General features: G+C 28.2%; 1 protein-coding gene across 4 annotated transcripts in view; it reads left to right on the top strand.

The window, feature by feature from the left end:
• LOC119616014 (homeotic protein antennapedia) overlaps positions 1 to 19341 on the top strand; it is a 187079-nt gene that overhangs the window by 40615 nt on the left and 127123 nt on the right. For all 4 annotated transcript variants that reach the window (XM_037972136.1, XM_037972132.1, XM_037972137.1 and 1 more), the window contains exon 3: positions 17752 to 17837. The gene's annotated coding sequence lies outside the window, so the exon portion shown is untranslated. The remainder of the gene's footprint in view (positions 1 to 17751; positions 17838 to 19341) is intronic.

Below are 19341 nucleotides of genomic sequence, written 5' to 3'. Positions count from 1 at the left end.
TGAAATTATGAACAAAACTCAATCAAGCATTTGTGGTAAAGAAGTTTATTAGAGTTTTCCCCTTGATTAAAGAGATGGGAATCCGGGAAGTATATGGCACAAAGGGAAACGATGCATGCAAATGTGTGTTTTAACGCCTGTGTGTATGCTTAAATTAGTATGAGTGTGTATATTGCTAATTTACTAGACAGCCGTACGCCTTTAAACCTCAGAGCTCATATATTATAAAATACAACCAACCATTTGTACTTTGTATTTGCTTTTTTTGCTTCAGCCAGGGCAACAACATGTTGTGACACTAAATACGGCCTGTTTGTATGCTTTCCTTTTTATTATCATTTGTTTTTAGTCTAATTTTAAAGAAAAGAAAAAAAAAACGTATTCATTCACCCTTTTTCATATGCTTTGATTTTAATTTGGATTTGTAAGTATGTATGTTTATTTGACTGGAGTGTGTTAGTGTGAGGTATATTTTAAAATATAACATAGCATACTTTTAGGTATTTGCTTTTTTTAGTAATTTTACTTGTATGTATGTAATAATAACTTTATGTCGGTGTTGTTTAAATATCATGCATACATAAGTATGTATGTATATGCTGGTAGTTGTTAGATAAAATGTTTTAGGGTAGAATCATGTTTAATATAAATATGTATGTAATAATTCCATCAGTGTTTAAAAACAGGAAAATAAAGGCGAATACAGTGAATTTGTTGTAGGTCGTTTTTATATGAGTTTTTAATTACAAAATTAGTTTTTCCGTTTTAAACCACCTCTAATTTTCAACAGCCACGCCAAGGTTGTTTATGAGATTTTTTAGTGAAATTTTTATATCAGTGTAACTTAAATCAAATAAGATTTTTTAAAGGTAGATGAATTCTACTTTTAGAGTTCAATTTTAATAAAACTCATTAAATTGTAAATGTATGAAATCTTTTTTTTCAATTTTAAGAAAAACTTACACCATAAATGCATATTATTAAGCAAAGTAGGAAAGTTTTTTTAAAATTGTTTGAAGTTTTATAAATTTTTACTAAAAACAATCATGAATCATAAGTGCACTTAACAAATCACTTGTAATACACGCGTATTTAACAAGAAATTTTTAGGCGCCACAATTAAAAATGCACACCATGTGTTTGCAACTTCTTATTGTATCTTGACTAAATTTAGCAAATTATTACACCTTTTTTGTGTGCATTCGTATATGTTGGTTTGTCTTCCACCCGGTTTTCCTAGAACTTATTAATGCATATTTATAACTTAAACAATTTACTTTATTTCTTTTTAAAAATTATAAATTGTTACATGTTTATACGTACTACATATATAGTAAATACATAGTTGTGGAATAAATTAAGTTTGTTTTCGAGAGAAAAAACCAAACAATCGAAAAACTTTTAAGTAAAACTATTTAAAAACTTAAACGGAAAAATTAAATTAACACTGACTTAGTGAAGGAAGAAAACAAGTCTTGTATTTGTATGTGAGTGTTGTAAAAGCCGCCTTAAAATCAAACAAGTCACACTCATGAATATGGAAGTACAGCAGCAGCAAAAATATACCCTGTAGATGAGGAAGTCTATCCCCAACTAGTTACAATTACAAAGACTACAATTTCACAATTCATTTCCATTACAAATTATCAACTGAACTACTAGTTGGGTTAAACGACAACTTTCTATGGTGCAGTGAAAACAAGTAGTTTGTCTCAAGATTACTTAGGGTCACTAAATTGTTTGATTTACTTCCCGTTATATTACTTGGTAACACGTTAAAAATCTGCAGGGCATTAAAAAAAAAAAGATACAAAAATAGTTAAAATGCGTCTTTGGTTGAATGTGCGTGCCAGAATTTGTGTAAGTGTGTTTGATGTTGTAAGAAAGAATTGAAAAGAAAACATGTGTAGTTTATGGCACGTCTGCACTTTAAAGACTTTACAAGGGAAATACCCATGAAAGAGGAACTTTTTAATCACTTTTTTTTAATTTTTGTAATGAAATTATGAAATTAAATTTTCTGTTTCGTTTTTTCAAAGAGTTTCTTTTAATTACAGGTGTTTGCATATTGCATAATACAAATTATAAAATTGTTGTTATTAAAAAATATAATATAGGAAGTATTTATTACATGAAAATACCGGAATGGCTGCTTGATTCTAGGTGAACTTAATAATGGTGCGAAAAATAAACAGATCGAATACTATAGATCTCCAGCAGGATTCCAAACACTTAATAAAGTTGAACATATTGTTTGCAAAAAAAAAAATAAAAATTGGTAAATTCTTTTAAATTTTAAATTCATGTGGTCATCTGCAAAATGTTAAAAAACACATTATTTATTTATATTTTTTCACAAAAATTTAAATGAAAAATATTTCACAGAACTTTAGAAAAAATCAAGTTGGTTTAAGAAGAAACAAAAAACACTAGTAAGACAACAGACATTCATCCTTTTAAGTCAAATTACAGTATTAAAATATTCATTGTTTGTAGAACCATTTACATGGTCCTACGTACTCGTACAAAATTAAGTAACAAACAGCCAACAAACAACAGTATCAGAAGCAGCAGCAGTAGCAAAAACAACAACTACAACAAGAAACTAAAACAGAAGTGACAGTAAAATATAAACTTTCCTTTACTTTCGCACAAACAGTAGTTACACTTGGTGTAACACAAAAAGCACAGACGGACACTTTTGTTGGCATACAAGTGGCTCGTTTATTAAACTTTATTTAGATGGAAATGGTTGTTGTTTTTGTTGTAAATATTTACACACAGCATTTTAGTTTAGAATAGAAATTGGAATTTAAACCCTTAAATAGAGACAGACAGACATAGAGGGAATGTGATGCTGCTGCCAATGGTCATAAAGTTTATTTAAAAAATTCACTTGTTTTAGATTTAATATACTCAAATACTTACTAACATACCAAATGTTGCTAGAAAAATACAATTTATATGGTAGCAAACAATATAAATTACAAAATAATGGACCAGATGTCTTAATGCGTGTCTCTATGTATAGAATTATCACAAACCGACTAAATCCGAAATCTCAGCCGATTCCCTTTTCCTTAGTGCGGCCCTGATCATAGTTTATTTTGACATTTAATAACTGTAAGTTTTGGTCCATCCACAAGAATTGAGGAAGCAACTCACCAACGTTCGGAAAGAGGTTTTGTTTAGTGGGATGATTTTAATATCTGCGTACTTTGAACATTCACCATTTAAAGCATGACTAAGTTCTATGATAGCCACTGGCAGCAACGGAGATTAGCTACTGCTGATCCTTGACTTGAGGAAATTCCACTTATCATCACTATTTGATCTTGATGAAGAAACGCATAAGTTAGTATTGTTTTAGAACTTATATAGTAAGTAAAGTTTTTGCTGGGTTACTAAACCAATTCCTATCTAAATTATGGTTTTCTATGTATGAACGTATATGCCTTGGAACAATTGTTGTATGTATTTTATACAAATGCAATGTAATGAATGTTTTTTACTTACATACCAAACTTACATACACAGATATTTACTTACACAATTAAAAGACAGAATATTTAAAACAGAATTTAAATTGATGTTAGATGAACTTACTTATTAACAGACAATTAAAAGAACTAACTCAACCAAACAAATTTAATTTTTATGTCCTTTTTATACCCTCCACCACCATCAGTGGTGATAGAGGGTATATATAACTTTGTCATTCCGTGTGTAACACCAAGAAATATTCATCTGAGACCCAACAAAGTATATATATTCTGGGTCCTTATGAAATTTTGAGTCGATTTAGCTATGTCCGTCTGTCCGTCCGTCCGTCCGTCTGTCTGTCTGTCTGTGTAAAACACGCTCACGTTAAAACGAAGCAATATAATTTAACCAAATTCACCCAAAGTATTCATTATTATCCGGTACAGTTTGGTATTGAAAATGAGCAATATCGGTTTACATCGGGAAAAGTTATGAATCAAAATTTAAAACAACCTCGAAAAAAATAAGCATTTTTTACACATTCTAATGTAATTTTCTCCAAAACTATGCAAGATAATTCCATGAAAATCACCATACATTCTTTTCTACACAAGATCTTGATCCGTGCAGAAAATTGCCAGAATCGGTCCACAATTTCATATACCTCCCATACAAAAGTACATATTCCCGGAAAACGGGTTTTTCGTTAATAACTTCCATCACAATGTCGATATCTTCACAAAATTTTACAAATTAAAATCTTATGTCAATAGAATTCTTTCAGAGAAAAATTTTCTGGATCGGTCCATAATTGGACATAGCTCCCATACAAGGTCCCCCCCCCCGAAAATCACTTAAACGCGCATAACTCATTACTAAATTAAGATATCGATACAAAATTTGGTATAAGTATTGCCCATATGCATAGAAATATTACTGTGAAAGTTTTTTCCGATCGGTCCATAATTGGTCATAGCTCCCATACAAGGTCCCCTCCCGAAAATCACATAAACGCGCATAACTCATTACTAAATTAAGATATCCATATAAAATTTGGTATAAGTATTGCCCATATGCATAGAAATATTACTGTGAAAATTTTTTCCGATCGGTTCAAAATTGGTCATAGCTCTCCTACAAGGTCCCCTCCCGAAAATCACTTAAACGCGCATAACTCATTACTAAATTAAGATATCCATACAAAATTTGGTATAAGTATTGCCCATATGCATAGAAATATTACTGTGAAAGTTTTTTCCGATCGGTCCATAATTGGTCATAGCTCCCATACAAGGTCCCCTCCCGAAAATCACATAAACGCGCATAACTCATTACTAAATTAAGATGTCCATATAAAATTTGGTATAAGTATTGCCCATATGCATAGAAATATTACTGTGAAAGTTTTTTCCGATCGCTCCAAAATTGGTCATAGCTCCCATACAAGGTCCCCTCCCGAAAATCACTTAAACGCTCATTACTCATTACTAACTATAAAGTTTGGCAGAAGTATTGCTCATATACAGAGAAATATTACTGTGAAATTGTTTTCCTATCGGTCCATAATTGATCATAGCTGCTATACAAAATTACGATATAGATATACAATTTTACTGAAATATAGCTTTTATGTACAGAAATTTAGCTTAAAGAATTTTTTACGATCGGACTATAATTGGTCATATCTAGGTCCTGCCCCTGAAAGCACTTTAACCGTATTTAACTAGTTGCATTATCAATTTGTGTAGATTATATATATGTATTTTGAAAATCCTTTAATTTTCACACACATGCATACATGCAAATTACTAAATATCGCTAAGCGCTATAAAAATATAAAGAAAATTACGTTTGTAATGTTCAATAAATCTTGGAATTGTAATAGATTTAAGCTGTTTAAATCTTGGGATTTTTCAATTTAAGACATGAGATAACTTATTTCTATAAATATTTGACCAATTAGAAAAGTCTTAATATAAAAGTAGCTGGTGGAGGGTATTTAAGATTCGGCTCAACCGAATTTAGCACTCTAACTTGTTTATGTTGTCTTAGTCTTGAATTATACTTTAAAACCTGGTGACTTGTTACGGGGATATTCATATTTTATTCTATGTATATCGAATTTATATTACAATTACAACATTTATAAATGTCCAGAGTTAAGATTCAACTTCTCTAAATTAGAGCTAAAATTATTTAAAATGCTAATATTATTGTAATGAGATTGAATACTTTAAAGCACTGCAATTAAAATTCTCCTGCAAGTATAGAAAATGAGAATAAAAATTATTACCAACTGACTACAAATCATTTTCCATTTAATATAAGGTCATTTTCGTGTCAAGTGATCCAACTCAAAAAATCGGTTTGGATGAAATTTGCACCAAGGGTAGTACCATTGAATAGTAGGTAATGAGTGTAACTTTTCACCTATGGGTCCTAGTAAAAATTATCTAAAGGAGTTTAGATAGCTACATATTTCTTCAATGTTTCAAAAAAAATATATTTTTTTAACTCCGGCCCATCTTAACCGAAAGAACTAAAAATTTGTGTCTGTCCTACTATCCAATAGTCCTAACCTTGGTGTAAATTTCATCCAAATCGATTTTTTTAAGTTGAGACACTTGACACGAAATTGCCCATAATAATATAAAAAGCTTGTTTAATTTAAAATATTTTTTTATAACCTAAAAGTTTCATGGATTTTTTCTAAACAGTATTTTATATGTTTTATAATTTAAAAAAATTTTGAACTAAAATTTCAAATGTTTATTTTTCAAACATTCCAAAAAACCTTACAATGCGTACGAGTAATGAAGTTTATTGAGTGTTTACGTTTGCATTTTATACCTACAAGTTTATTTTTATCGATTTAACCATTAATCATTGTCTTTTTTTTTTGTAAAAAAGGGCATCTTGTTTGTTTGTCCCTGCTGTTGTTTATTTAAAACAAGTGCATCATTTGAAGAGCAAAATTCTGTCTGTAGTCTAATATATAGACTACATTTTTACATAAACATTATTTAATTTTTTTTGTTAGTTTTCCATTTTATTTATTTATATTTTGTTTTAATTTTATTTACATATTGTATGTTGTAAATTTCTTACTACTACGAGGCACAGTCACACAATAAAAGTATTTTGTTGAATCTGGTATAAAACGACTTAAAAAATAAATAAAACAATTGAACATGGAGAGGAACATGCAAGATGGTTGTTATTTTTCTTTTTTAAATAGTATATACATACAGTTGTGGTAATCAAAATAGTGCTTAATAGCTGATTTATTAGTTTATGTAGCATTTTAAATTCCATTATAGTATTTGTTAGAAATTTTAGAAATGAACTAATATTTGTACTAAACTTAATTTGCAATTAAGAAACAAAAGACTCAAGATAAAATAAATATTAAAATTATTTTTTCTGCCAAGTCTGTAATTTTTTACAGAATTATATTTTCTTTTTCTCGTGTTTAAACGATTTAATGTAAATGTCACTGTTATTTCATAGTAATATGTGTACATTTCAAATGCAGACACATTCACACCTCTTCTAAAAGGAAATTAACTTTTAAATTCATATACATATGGGCATTTCCATGAGAAGGTCTACCAAGACTGAACAAATAAAAAACCTTCTAACTTTCGCATTTTTGAAGATAAGTTAACAAAATTGTATACATGGTCTTCTGTTATACTAAAGACGGAGTGTGTTGAAAATATTTAAAATTTTTCCCTTATTTATCTTAGGTTCCATACAACCGGACCCCTAAAAACGCTTTAGAGCTTCTAATTTCGTTAAATATCCCAGTAAAAACTTTCATAACCATGTAAGGTGTTAAAATGCTAAAATTTACTTAAACAATATAATTTTATGTCAAGTACTTACCACATACGATTACAAGTAATAAGAAATGTAGTCATTGTAAATCGCATGAAAAAACAGCATCTATATCTTCACAAGATGACTAATCAATGTGATTACATGTATATCACATTATTAGTAAGACAATATTAGACTAGTTCTATGTAATCCAGACGATATATAGCAGTCATTGTTGTTAGGTAAGTAATTACAATTGAAAGCCATTACCCAGTTTTTGCTGGGATACTACTATTTCTAAAAAAATTGTTACTATAATTTATATAACCGTCAAACGTACTGCCGATTTTTGTAACCGTTTGACCCTAGGCCCCATATAAGATAGTTTTTGCGATCAAACTTAGCACCAATTATAGGGCTAATAAAAAGCTATTGCCAAAATAAAATTTAGTTTTATTTTGAAATTTTTAACACTTTAAATGTGTTCGACTGTCGCGTTCGACATTTGCTTCAACGGCAAACGATTACAAGTAATTAGGAAAAGTAGTCATTGTAAATCGCATGAACAAACGTATACAGCTTCTATAACTTCACTGGCAAGATTACTAATAGTTTAGAAAGTACATATTTGTATAACACATTATTAGTAAGGCCTTATTATACTACTTCTATGTAATCCAGACGATATGTAGTAGTCACTGAAAAGTATGTTGTTAGGTAAGTAATTACAATTGAAAGTCATTTTACCTAGTTTTTGCTGGGTATATTTATATATATACTATCGGCTTATCTTAAATAAGAAAACTATATAAAATTTTACGATATTTTTGGCGTTTTACAATGTCCAATTTGGTAATATTTGTACATACATGTGTAAATAAAATGTATTGACTCTAATACAAAAACTATTCTCAAGCCCCTATCAATGCATAGTTTACCTAATAGAAATTCAGCAATTCTATATATGTACATAAATATGTATGTATGTACATAAGTAAGTAAAATAAAGTAAGAAAATTTATTACAACTTTTATTAAATTCAGTGCAGAGATCATTATGAAGACCATAAAGATAAAACCATTAATATATTTGAATAGACTAAGAAGATTTATGAAAGCGAATATCAGATTTTGGCGTAACAATCAAACATGAAACAATTTTGTTTTTCTACTTTTTTTTTTCAATAATATTACTTTGGAATTCTTTGCGTTAAACAACACAAACTATCTAAATTCTATTATATCTGACAAAAACAGTCAGTAGCATTCAGGGATGGCAATAAAGTTCGGTAAATCACATAAAAAAATATAAGAAAAAACTGTAACACAGATACAGAGCAACCAACACACTACAAAAGAAAAAAAGCCGCATTCAATAATCATGCCGAACGTATGAATGTAGTTGTTGTCATATGTGCGAGTAAAGTGATTTTTATCACAAACTTTTGATCTTTTCTCTTTCTCTATCACTCAAGCTTTGTTTCCTTTTTGGGCTTGGAGACATGAAAAAAAAACAAAAAGTTTATGTATTTTCAGTGACCAATATTAATTTACTGACTAAATGACAATGTGACATAGAATGACTTGTGTTGTGCTAGAGAATGTATCTAAATCAATGGTCGGCCTCCAGAGCTATTAGGGATTAAAAGAAATCAGCTATTGAAAAAACACGACAAAAGCAAGCAAATATTTAGCTTCCCGCAATATCTTATTATGTCCGATGTTTTTTTTTTAAAGGTTTAAGATTTGTTCTCCCTCTGAAAACTATTTATCTAAAGTTAAATTTGCAAACTAAACGTTAAGAAGTAGATATAAAAGACGTCAAAGAGAAAGAACAAAAACAAAACAACAAAAAGCCCAAACAATATCAAAAGCTTAATAAGTGATAAAATCATACAGTTTATCATTGTTGTCTTGTCATTCATAACATGTGCGAGCACTAGAAAAAATTGAAGTGTCCATTTAGTAGTTTGCCGGTATGTACATAGTTGTTATTTTATTTATGTACAATTTTCACATTGACAGAGGGGGAATATATGTTTATTTACTGAACAAGGATGCCAATACAACTACATACTTAGAAAAACGTTAAAAGTATTTTCAAAAGTATAATATAATTTACGAATTATTTTTTTATAACATAAAAGAAAAAATCGTGTGGTTGATAAATTTTAAACAAAATTATTTAAAAATTACCAAAAATTTTTGCATAATTAAATATTTCGTAATTTTCACCTTTTTATTCTAAATTTACATTTTACAATTTATGAAATTTAATATTTTTTTTTGTTTTTGAATTATTTTGCATTATATTAAAATATTTCGTACAATTTCGTATACATTACGAAACAATTTCGTAAAACAAATTTTATATATATTAACATCCGTTGTCAAAGTATATACATACGTAATGTTAACAAACGTGGTAAGCTCACTATTGACAAACAATCCGATGTCAATAGTGAGCTTACCACGTTTGTTAACATTTAGACAACGGATGTGTATAAAATTTAGATTTGTCAATATTACATAGTGTTGTCGTACGTATGTATATTAGACCGATTCACAAAAAATGGAGCTTGAGTTACCCCCCTCAAAATATTCGCTGTTTGTAATATGATGTTTTCCAAAATATTTTGGGTTTAGTGTTGTCCGTTCGTGAGCTGGACAATTTTCAAGAAAATGTCCTATGTGGGACACGATTTTTCAAGTTCAATTCAATATTTTACAGTTTTTTCTTAAACAAAATATACAATACGTGGTATCATTTGAAATGTTTTAAGAAGCCACGGCTAGTAGTGTGCAAAATTTTCAAAATTGTGCATTCATTTTATTTATATTAACGAAAAACCTAAAAAATTAAATTTTTTGGAATATGACAATTATGAGCAGACGGTTATTTATGATTAATACATCATTGGATGCAGCTTTAAAACCCCTTTCAAATGATACCCCATATATTGTTTCAAAACAAAACTAAAATTAAAAAAAAATAATTCAAAAATACCTTTTTTAAATTTGGTCCAGCTCACGAACGGTCGTCGCTAGATTTAAAATATTTTGGGAATCATCATAAAACAAATCAAGTTAAATTTTAAGAGGGGTAACAAAATCACGTTTTTGCTTTCCATACAAAGTGAGTCGAACTAATGTATATACTTTGACAACGGATGTTATTGAAAAATTATAAACTCTTTGGTGTCAATTTGGTACCAGGCGTGTATATTTCCTTTACCCTCTGTGTACATGTATTAGGCACTTAACTTATATAATTTCTTTTTGAATTTAAAATTGGCCTTATCCATAAAGTATAAAAAAAGTTCCAAAAAGACCAGAGAAAAGTGTTTTCGTTGTTAGAACACTACGAATCCTAAGTAGTGGTGTAACCAAAATAACTAACTAATTGTACTAACTTATCAAAAAATAAAATTTTTTTGTCGGTTCATTATTTTTGGCTTGCTATGTATGATTTCAAACTATTTACAGCTTTATATTAACAAATAAACAAATTGTTATTATTAAAAGTTGACATCACTGAACACAAATAGTTTAAATAAAACAATCAAAAATAAGCTACAAAAAATCTCTAGTAGAAGGCGGCAAAAGAACAAAAGTTAAAAAATAAAACTGAAAACGACGTGACCTTTTGCAATGACTTTCGTAAGCAACACATCATCCATTCCGCCAGCCATCTAAGTATTCAATCATCCGCCCCACCAGTACTAGTAGTAGTAGTCATTCAAACATCTCTCACACATTTATTTGCTGTTCATTTAAATTTACTGATTTTAACTGGCGCAAGTTTTATTTTATCACACAATACAAAATCGTTTAAATTTGTTTTAAAATCACAATTGAAACAAACTTAAACAAAATTAATGATCATCAAAAATAACATACTTTTTTCGTATTTAATTTTGCGACCAGTTGAAATTAATTAAAATTTCAAGTCACACAAATTTTCTCCGAAATACAAAACGAACAAAAAAGCAACCACAACAAGAAAGACAACAGACAGAAAACGCCAAACTGGACTTAAGGTTTTGAGTATCCAAGTGAGTGAGTGTACGTAAATTTCTGAATGTGTCTGATGCATGTCTGTATACATACATTTAGTTATAATGTCATAAAATATGTTATTATATTTAAATTATACGTGTTTGAACCAGGTAAATATTTACCGAAATTAAAAATATACAAAATAAAAAAAGTGCTGTGAAAAAAATCACACACAATTTACCGAAATTTAAACATTTTTCGAGGGTAATTCATCAAAATGCAAATCTGGCTGTTTAAAATAAAAATTTTGAAATGAAAAAACTGCTACCGCAACACTACGTTATTTTTGAAACCTGAAGTATGACACAGTATACATACCTTAATAATGTTTAACTAAACTAAGTTTAGTAAATATGCTTCAGATAAAATTCATTTAAGCTGAATCCATTTCTTAACATAATTTAAAGTTATTTTTCGGCATTAAAAAACAAACAAAAAATCTGTAATATTTCCATTTATAGGAAATTTTATCAAAAAGTTCTTCTTCTGAAAACATTTTTGATAAATTCTTCTATTATGAATTATATATGTTATATGTATTTCGTTAATACTACTATGACTATGTAAATCCCTCAATTCAATCAATATTGCCCAACTCATTCGTGTAGCGCCTTTACAAAAAAATCACACTCATAAATTGTTTTTAATTTTTTTCGAACAGAATGCTACTTTTTTTTTGTGTAAAATAAGTTATTTTGTGCTATTTATTCATTCATTCGTTTATATTTTTAGACGGTTTGTATGAGAGTTTGTTTGAATGTCTGTAGTATTTATGACTTATCATAGATCATGCTACGACGAATCATGTAATTTTTATTTTATTGTTTTTTATGTGATTTTATTTTTTTGAAATTTATATTTTGTAGATGTTGTTATAGTATTTAACGTGTCGGCAAAGTCGTTAAATTAAAAGGAAATTACTTTAAATAAAAAACAACAGCAAAAATAATATATGTATGTTGTAGTTTTTATTGTTGTTGTTTGGTTGTTTTGTATAATTTGTTATTTATAAATTGTTACCGCATTTTAAGTAATTTTGTTAACAAATTTACACGTTTAAATGTTTCAACTTGTATGAAAAAAGTACAAGCTGAAGTAAGGTAAAATTATAATTTTTGTGTGGTCTCTGGTGACATTGAAATTTGGAAAAAAACTATAAAAGAACTTATTTATAAAACTGTTAATCGAAATTTAAAAATGTTATAGTAAAAGTATATTATTTTTTCTTTAACATTGTAAGGATAATTTGTAACAGTTTTAGTTTACAGTTAAGTAAGATTGCTGTTAATAATTTAACATTCAACTATCATTACTGTTAAAATTATTAATATTATGCTAGCCCTTTATGCTTTTTTAAATATTATATAAATTCTCTATAAACATTTTAGTTCTTTTACAGTTGTATGTTAATGCAACAGTTTACAGATATTTCCCTATAGCTTTTATAAGGTTTATGTCTTTGCTTTATGTGTAGTTTAAGGGATATTTTAGTGCAATTATTAACCGTAAGAGTAAGTATCCTTCTTACGATTAATTCTTGCAGTAAAATGTCCTTTAAACTACACATATAGCAAAGACATAAACCTAATAAAAGCTATATGGAAACCTCTATAAATTTTATGAAAAAAATCTTTTATCTTTGAAATATTTAATTAAAAAATATACAATCCTTTTAAGTTTTGTATTATGCACTCAAAGCTATTTAGCTCAGCTTTTAGCAAAACCCAAAACTTTTATGTAGTGCAGAAGTCCTCCATAGCATTTATAAAAGCTTTATGTAACGATATTCATACTTTACAAATTATCCTCTTAATGTGTTTCGAATGTCCATAAAGCTTTTTTAATTTTTACCCCCTCTTTTGAACTTTTAAATATTAAGTTATTCTACTATGTTTAGAACACTGGGGTTAGGTTAAAGGATAAACCTACTGGAAGTTTATGTTAAGCTCTTAATAAAAATTTATTTATACAGTCATTCAAAGTTTTAACTTATTATTCCTTAGTACACTTTTTGTATTTTCCTGAACTTATTGTTAATAATTTCACAACAACATTGTTTACTTTTATGACAGGTTTATGCAACAACTTCTAATAACAAACACCATATATGCATATTAGGAAATACTGTCAATTTGTCAAAATTAAAAACTAAAATAAACTTTTAGAATTAAAAAACTTATCTTATACTACCCAAAAGTTCACATAGCTTTTCTTTCTATAAGCCCAAAGTAAACAATGCTTTTTATACCTACCACTTATTTGACACTTTCCCAGCTTTTAATGTCAAGACACATCAAAACTGACGACAAAAAAACAAAAAAGAGTCAACCAAGGTCCATATAAAGTTGGTGGAAAAAAGTACTCACAGCAAGCAATTTAAAGATGCCCTAAAAGTACTAACAGCAACTTAAAACTTTAAGTACAATAAAAACAATTGTGACAAAAATGTTTTTTTTTTAGAAAAGCATTACAAACACCAAAACAGCAAGAAAATTGTATGGTGTCATATTGTAAAGTTAAGTTTGAAATATAAAAGAAGAAAAAAAATTGCTAAAACAAAAGGCAGGCGAATGAACAGAACCGACACATTTTGATTTCATTCATTTGCGCCATTGTCGCGCCAAATACGTACTAGTACGACTGTAAAAACTTCAAGATTTAGGATTTTCACAAAGTTTAATTTCAGCTTTGAACTCTTATATATATATAGTATGCACAGTGATATGTTGAGTTTAATGTTGTATCTAGTTGGTTAAAGAGTTTGCAAAAAATTAGGAAAATGGCTTAATTTATTAACTCGTATAATTGAGTTTAATACTTTTTTGTACTTCTTTGTAATAAATATGTTTTGTAAATAGTCCATCATTAAAAGGATAAGTGAAAACAAACGAACGTTAATTTCAGAACATTTTCATATATTTTTCTTGGTGTAGGGTATCCCTAAAGTGTTCAACGACTTCTCTCAACTTTGAATATTTTTTTGGGTTCACACTCGTTGTAGCTGCTGTTGAGCGGTGTTTTGTAAAACTCCCTCGTTAAACAGATTACGACAGAGTATGGAGTTGAGTTAAGCGTTTCAGTAGTGTTTTTTTATTATTATTCTTCTTATTTGGTTTTTTGTATCTGTTTTTGTGAAATTCACAACAGTTTGTTTTGTTTGAAAATGATTCAAAGTTAATTCGTTCGTTTCTTGAGCTTTAACAATTTAACAGAGCTTTTTGTATTTTTGGTTCATAAAGGATGCCGTCCTTTTTTGTTTGTTCTGTTGGCTGTTTGTGGTTTATTTTGAGAGTGACATATGTATGCACTTGGTTCGACACCATGTACACACGTTTTCACAGCAAAGAGTGTTAATTGTGTCGGTGTTTATTATTTGTTTGCTTTGGTTGCATTAAAAGTTCTGTTGCAAGAATATGAGAATAATATGAAAACAATTGACACTACAAAAGACAATTTTTAAAAAAAGTTTGTTTCATCCAGAGTAGAGCAATAAACGAGAAGAACGTAAAAGTCTTTGATTTCAAAGTAGTTTAATAATCGTTCGGCAGTTTTGGGGCAGTAGTTTAAAAGAGTTGTTTACATTTTAATATATTTCTTTCATAGTTTTAAAGAACTTAAGGTTTTACATATGTATGTAACACAATTATCAGATCATAAACATTAAGGCAAGCTTTTAGCAACATCGATTCATGACACATTCTACCACAGCTTTAAAATAAAAATACAAAAATATTTCTTGTTTCCTCAAAACATTCCGTTTATTAAACCAAGTTTAAACTACAGTTTACTTTATCACAACAAATTCCTTATAGGTTTTAGCGGGTCATAGAAAATTAGTATGCAACACTTAGTTTAAGTAATTAAAATTAAATTTGTTTCGGTTTTATTGCTTTTGTCTACACAAATCAAAAATCAAAGTTGCAACCTGCAAACAACTCAATATGCGTAAATAAACTTCACTGACTAAATATACATATAAAAGCTTATCAATTTAATAGATTTTTTGTTTAATTGCAAATGACTTTTTTGCTAATTCTGTTTTTGTTGTCGTTGTATGTGACTGATTGCGATCATTGAATTGTTGAATTGATCGCATGGACGATTGTTTGTGTGGCACTAATGTGTAAGTTTCAATAAATGTTTGCATTTCTTTGTTGTTGTTGTTTTTTTCATATTAGAAATAAATGAACGATTGACTGAGTGAATGCAATTAATCAATTTTCGACATGTGCATACTAAATAAATACTTAATAATAAAAAATTAACAATTTGTATTGTGTTTTATCAACACTTTGGTTGGTAGTGGCTTCTTGAATTGTTTTTTCCCTTTTACTAATGACAACTACAAACAAACAGACATGCATTTTACTTGTATTGTTTACAATAATTTAAAATTTTTAAATTTTATCGATTGCAATTAATATTTAAAAAAAATCGTGCTACTTACTTTAAATGTGTTGTCTTGGGGGGAAAAGTGGCCTGAGGAGAACTTAAGTTTATTTTTTATTTTACAATCCATTAATTGACACAACAATAGTTTATGGTTTTGGCGCTTAAATTACTGTTTGTGCTTTAAATATTTAATTTATGTTTATAAATTTATAAATAGCTAAAATAAATTAATAAAAAAGTGATATTTTTGCCAGTGGGTGGTCTTTGGTCATATGCATAAATATGCATTATTTAAAGCATTTTTTTCTTTTCAAAATATATTTATGGCACTTATCTCTATTATTGATTGATTGAAATGTGATTTATATTCTAATATATTGATATATAACAAAAGTTAAATTGGAATTCATATTGAGAAATATTAATTCAAATATTTGTCCGAAGGCTATTTAGTGTTAAAAAATGTAAATTTGATTTGAGTTTGAATATTTTTGTTAATATTGAATTTAGCTAATTAAGGGATTTAAATATGTTGTATGTAAACAGAGGGAATATACACGTCTGTTACCGAATTGACACCAAAGAGTTTATAATTTTTCAATAATATCCGTTGTCAAAGTATATACATACTTTAAAATAAAAATACAAAATAAAAATACAACGCAACGTTGTCAACATTGCAACAATTCGTTGTCGAATTCTAAATTTTATACACATCCGTTGTCTAAATGTTAACAAACGTGGTAAGCTCACTATTGGCAACGGATTGTTTGCAATTATAAACACGTTAACACGTGTTGTACGTGTTAACAACGGATTGTATTGAAAAATTATAAACGGTTTGGTGTCAATTTGGTACCAGGCGTGTATATTTCTTTTTCCCTCTGTGTAGATATAAAAGACCTTAAACAGTACTTTAACAATTACAAGTAAACCTTAACTTACATATTTTTTTACGAATGGTAATTTTATTGAAAATCTTTCCATAAATAAAGAATTTATTGAAAAAAAATAATCTGAAATCTGTTTATAGCTGTAAATTTTGTAAAATTTATATTTACATATATCTTGTTTTAACTTAAAAATTCTATAAAACTAATTGAGTTATTTCAATAACAAAAAAATGACCTTTCAAAAAATTTTCAAAAACATTTTTAATTATTTTGGATAATAATTGAATTTAATGCACAATATTCTAATTTATAAATTTTCAAAAATAATTACAGCTAATAAATATCTAAACTAAATTATATCTACAATAAAAATTTCCATTTAGAAAATTGCCAAAAATTTAATTGAAAATGTTTTATAAAACTCTTCAAGTTTATAAAATTTTTCAATCTACAAATTTGCATTTGTATGTATGTACACAAATCTTTTTTGTATCTTATCAGAACAGAAACATCAGTTAAAGGACTAATTTTTAAATAAAAAATGCGCAATTTTTTAGTCATATCATCGATTAAAAAGTACATCTCTACCATTTCAGCAAATTTGCAAACTTAAGCAAAATTTCACTTCTTTTATATGAAGTTTTTCATGAAGTTAAGGGAGGGGTCCGTGAGCAAAAATCTCCTGTAGGGTATGTACGTGTTTGTGTATTAAACGCCGCAAAACTTGATCAGGCTCCAAAATTGTACAAGAAATTTTAGTAGAAATTTAATAAAATATACGGGTTTGGGTGTTGAACGCAGCAAATGAGCCTAGTGCCTTAGACAAAAGATACACATGTATTTGTAACAGTATTAATTTAGCCTACAGAACAACAGATGGCGCATCTGATAAATTTTATTCATGTATATGCGCAGTCATCATCATTAAAATACTAAAACACTAAATTTTTGGCAATTCTTATTTGAAACATTCAAATGGTTTTGGTCTCGGATAAATAGAAAAATAGCTTTACATTTGCAATTTGCATATTTACTTTACTAATAAGAAATTTTGAAATTGTTTTTTTTAAATAAAATTCTTTTTTTCTTCTATTTCTTTACAGTTCACACCTCCTCTTTAAAATAGTTTTTGGATTAGCTGTGTTTGAAATTTCCTGTGAAATTTCTATCTTCTTTTCGTTAAAATAAGGTAAGAAAGAGAGGCACTTTACGTTTTATAATCGAATTAAAATTTAAATCATTATTGTACTGATTACAAATTTCCGGTCATACTTTATACTGGAAACAAAAAAAAAATAACAACAACCGGCCACAACTTTTGGGAATCATATGTAAATTTCGCGAAATTTAAAAAAAATCGCTTGGGAAATACATAACAACAGCAGCAACAGCATTTGCAAAGCAATTTTTTTATTATTTCTTAAATGACATTTTTATGTGACATTAAACACAGCTTTAAACGCGTTTTGTTGTTTTATGTTTTTTTTAAGTTTAAACATGGTATGAATGAGCCAGGCTAAAGAAAGACATTTACCCAGACAGACAACGCTTTTAGTTCAAGATTTTTCAGGGCTCTTAAAGAAGATGTTAAAATTGCATATTTAACATTACAAATGCTTAAACACATTCACATATATCCTGTATGTTACACAACCAAACTGCCCAACAGTTTTTTAATAAGTCAATGTATGCCTTTTCGTTTAGAGGAAGATCGTTATCGTTACTTTAGTGACGTTAAGTAATCGAGGGAAATGATGCTTTAAGCTTATATGCAGAGTTATTCAACCCACGAGAAGTAAAATATTTAGTGTCATGTAAATTAGAATATGCCTAAAGTCGCCAATTTAGGATAGACACTCCGAACTGCAGGGCTATTTACGTGTTTTATTTGTTGTTGTCGTTACCAGCGACAAAAGACTTATATGGCCAACATGATATGTTGTTCACATAAACAACAACAATTTAACTTTTGACAAAAGACATTTTCATTAAAATCAAAACAACAAAAGTAACAAATAAAATAAAATAAATTTAACTTAACTAAAACAGGGTTCTAGTATGGGAAATAATATAATAGATCCCTTTCTACACTTATAAAAATTTTAGTTTCAATTGCTAAAACAATAAACAAAAAAATTGTAAGCCATAATTCAGAATTATATATTATTTGAAATAGATATGTTTATAGCCTACAGTTTTCAATACTTTTTAATTAATTTAATTAAGCTTCAAAATAGCCGAAATTTCTCTAAGTGTTAAAATCTTATTTAAATCGAATTATAATATATAGGAATGCTGAAATTTTTGTGCAGTTGTTTGCTAAAAATAATTAAGTTTTCAAAAAGATAAAAATCTTGTTTGCTGCTAATCAATTAGTCTTATTTGGTTCTCTCGCATTTAGATTTCGCTTACATTCCATAAAATGCCAAAATTGAATTGAAATTTACATATGGAAATTGAATTTGAAATCAATATTGAAAGGCGATGAAAGGCAAGGCAACAGGAACACTGAAAACCTGCAGTTTCAATAACAACTGGACATGTGCGTGCGTATATTTGTATAAGTGCGAGATAGATTCATTCATGTTTTGGGTTGGTTAAGGTTGCCTTGCTGATAGAAACATCAGACTTCAGTAACGTAGAGACTATAGAGTTTGTAAAACATTTGTTGCACTAATCCAGGTAAAACTTAC

The sequence above is a fragment of the Lucilia sericata genome, unplaced genomic scaffold, assembly GCF_015586225.1.
Source record: "Lucilia sericata isolate MDLA Ls3-8-SP2 unplaced genomic scaffold, ASM1558622v1 Contig000052F_arrow, whole genome shotgun sequence".
Taxonomy (NCBI): Eukaryota; Metazoa; Arthropoda; class Insecta; order Diptera; family Calliphoridae; genus Lucilia; species Lucilia sericata.
This window is presented reverse-complemented; position numbering and strand designations above follow the sequence as displayed.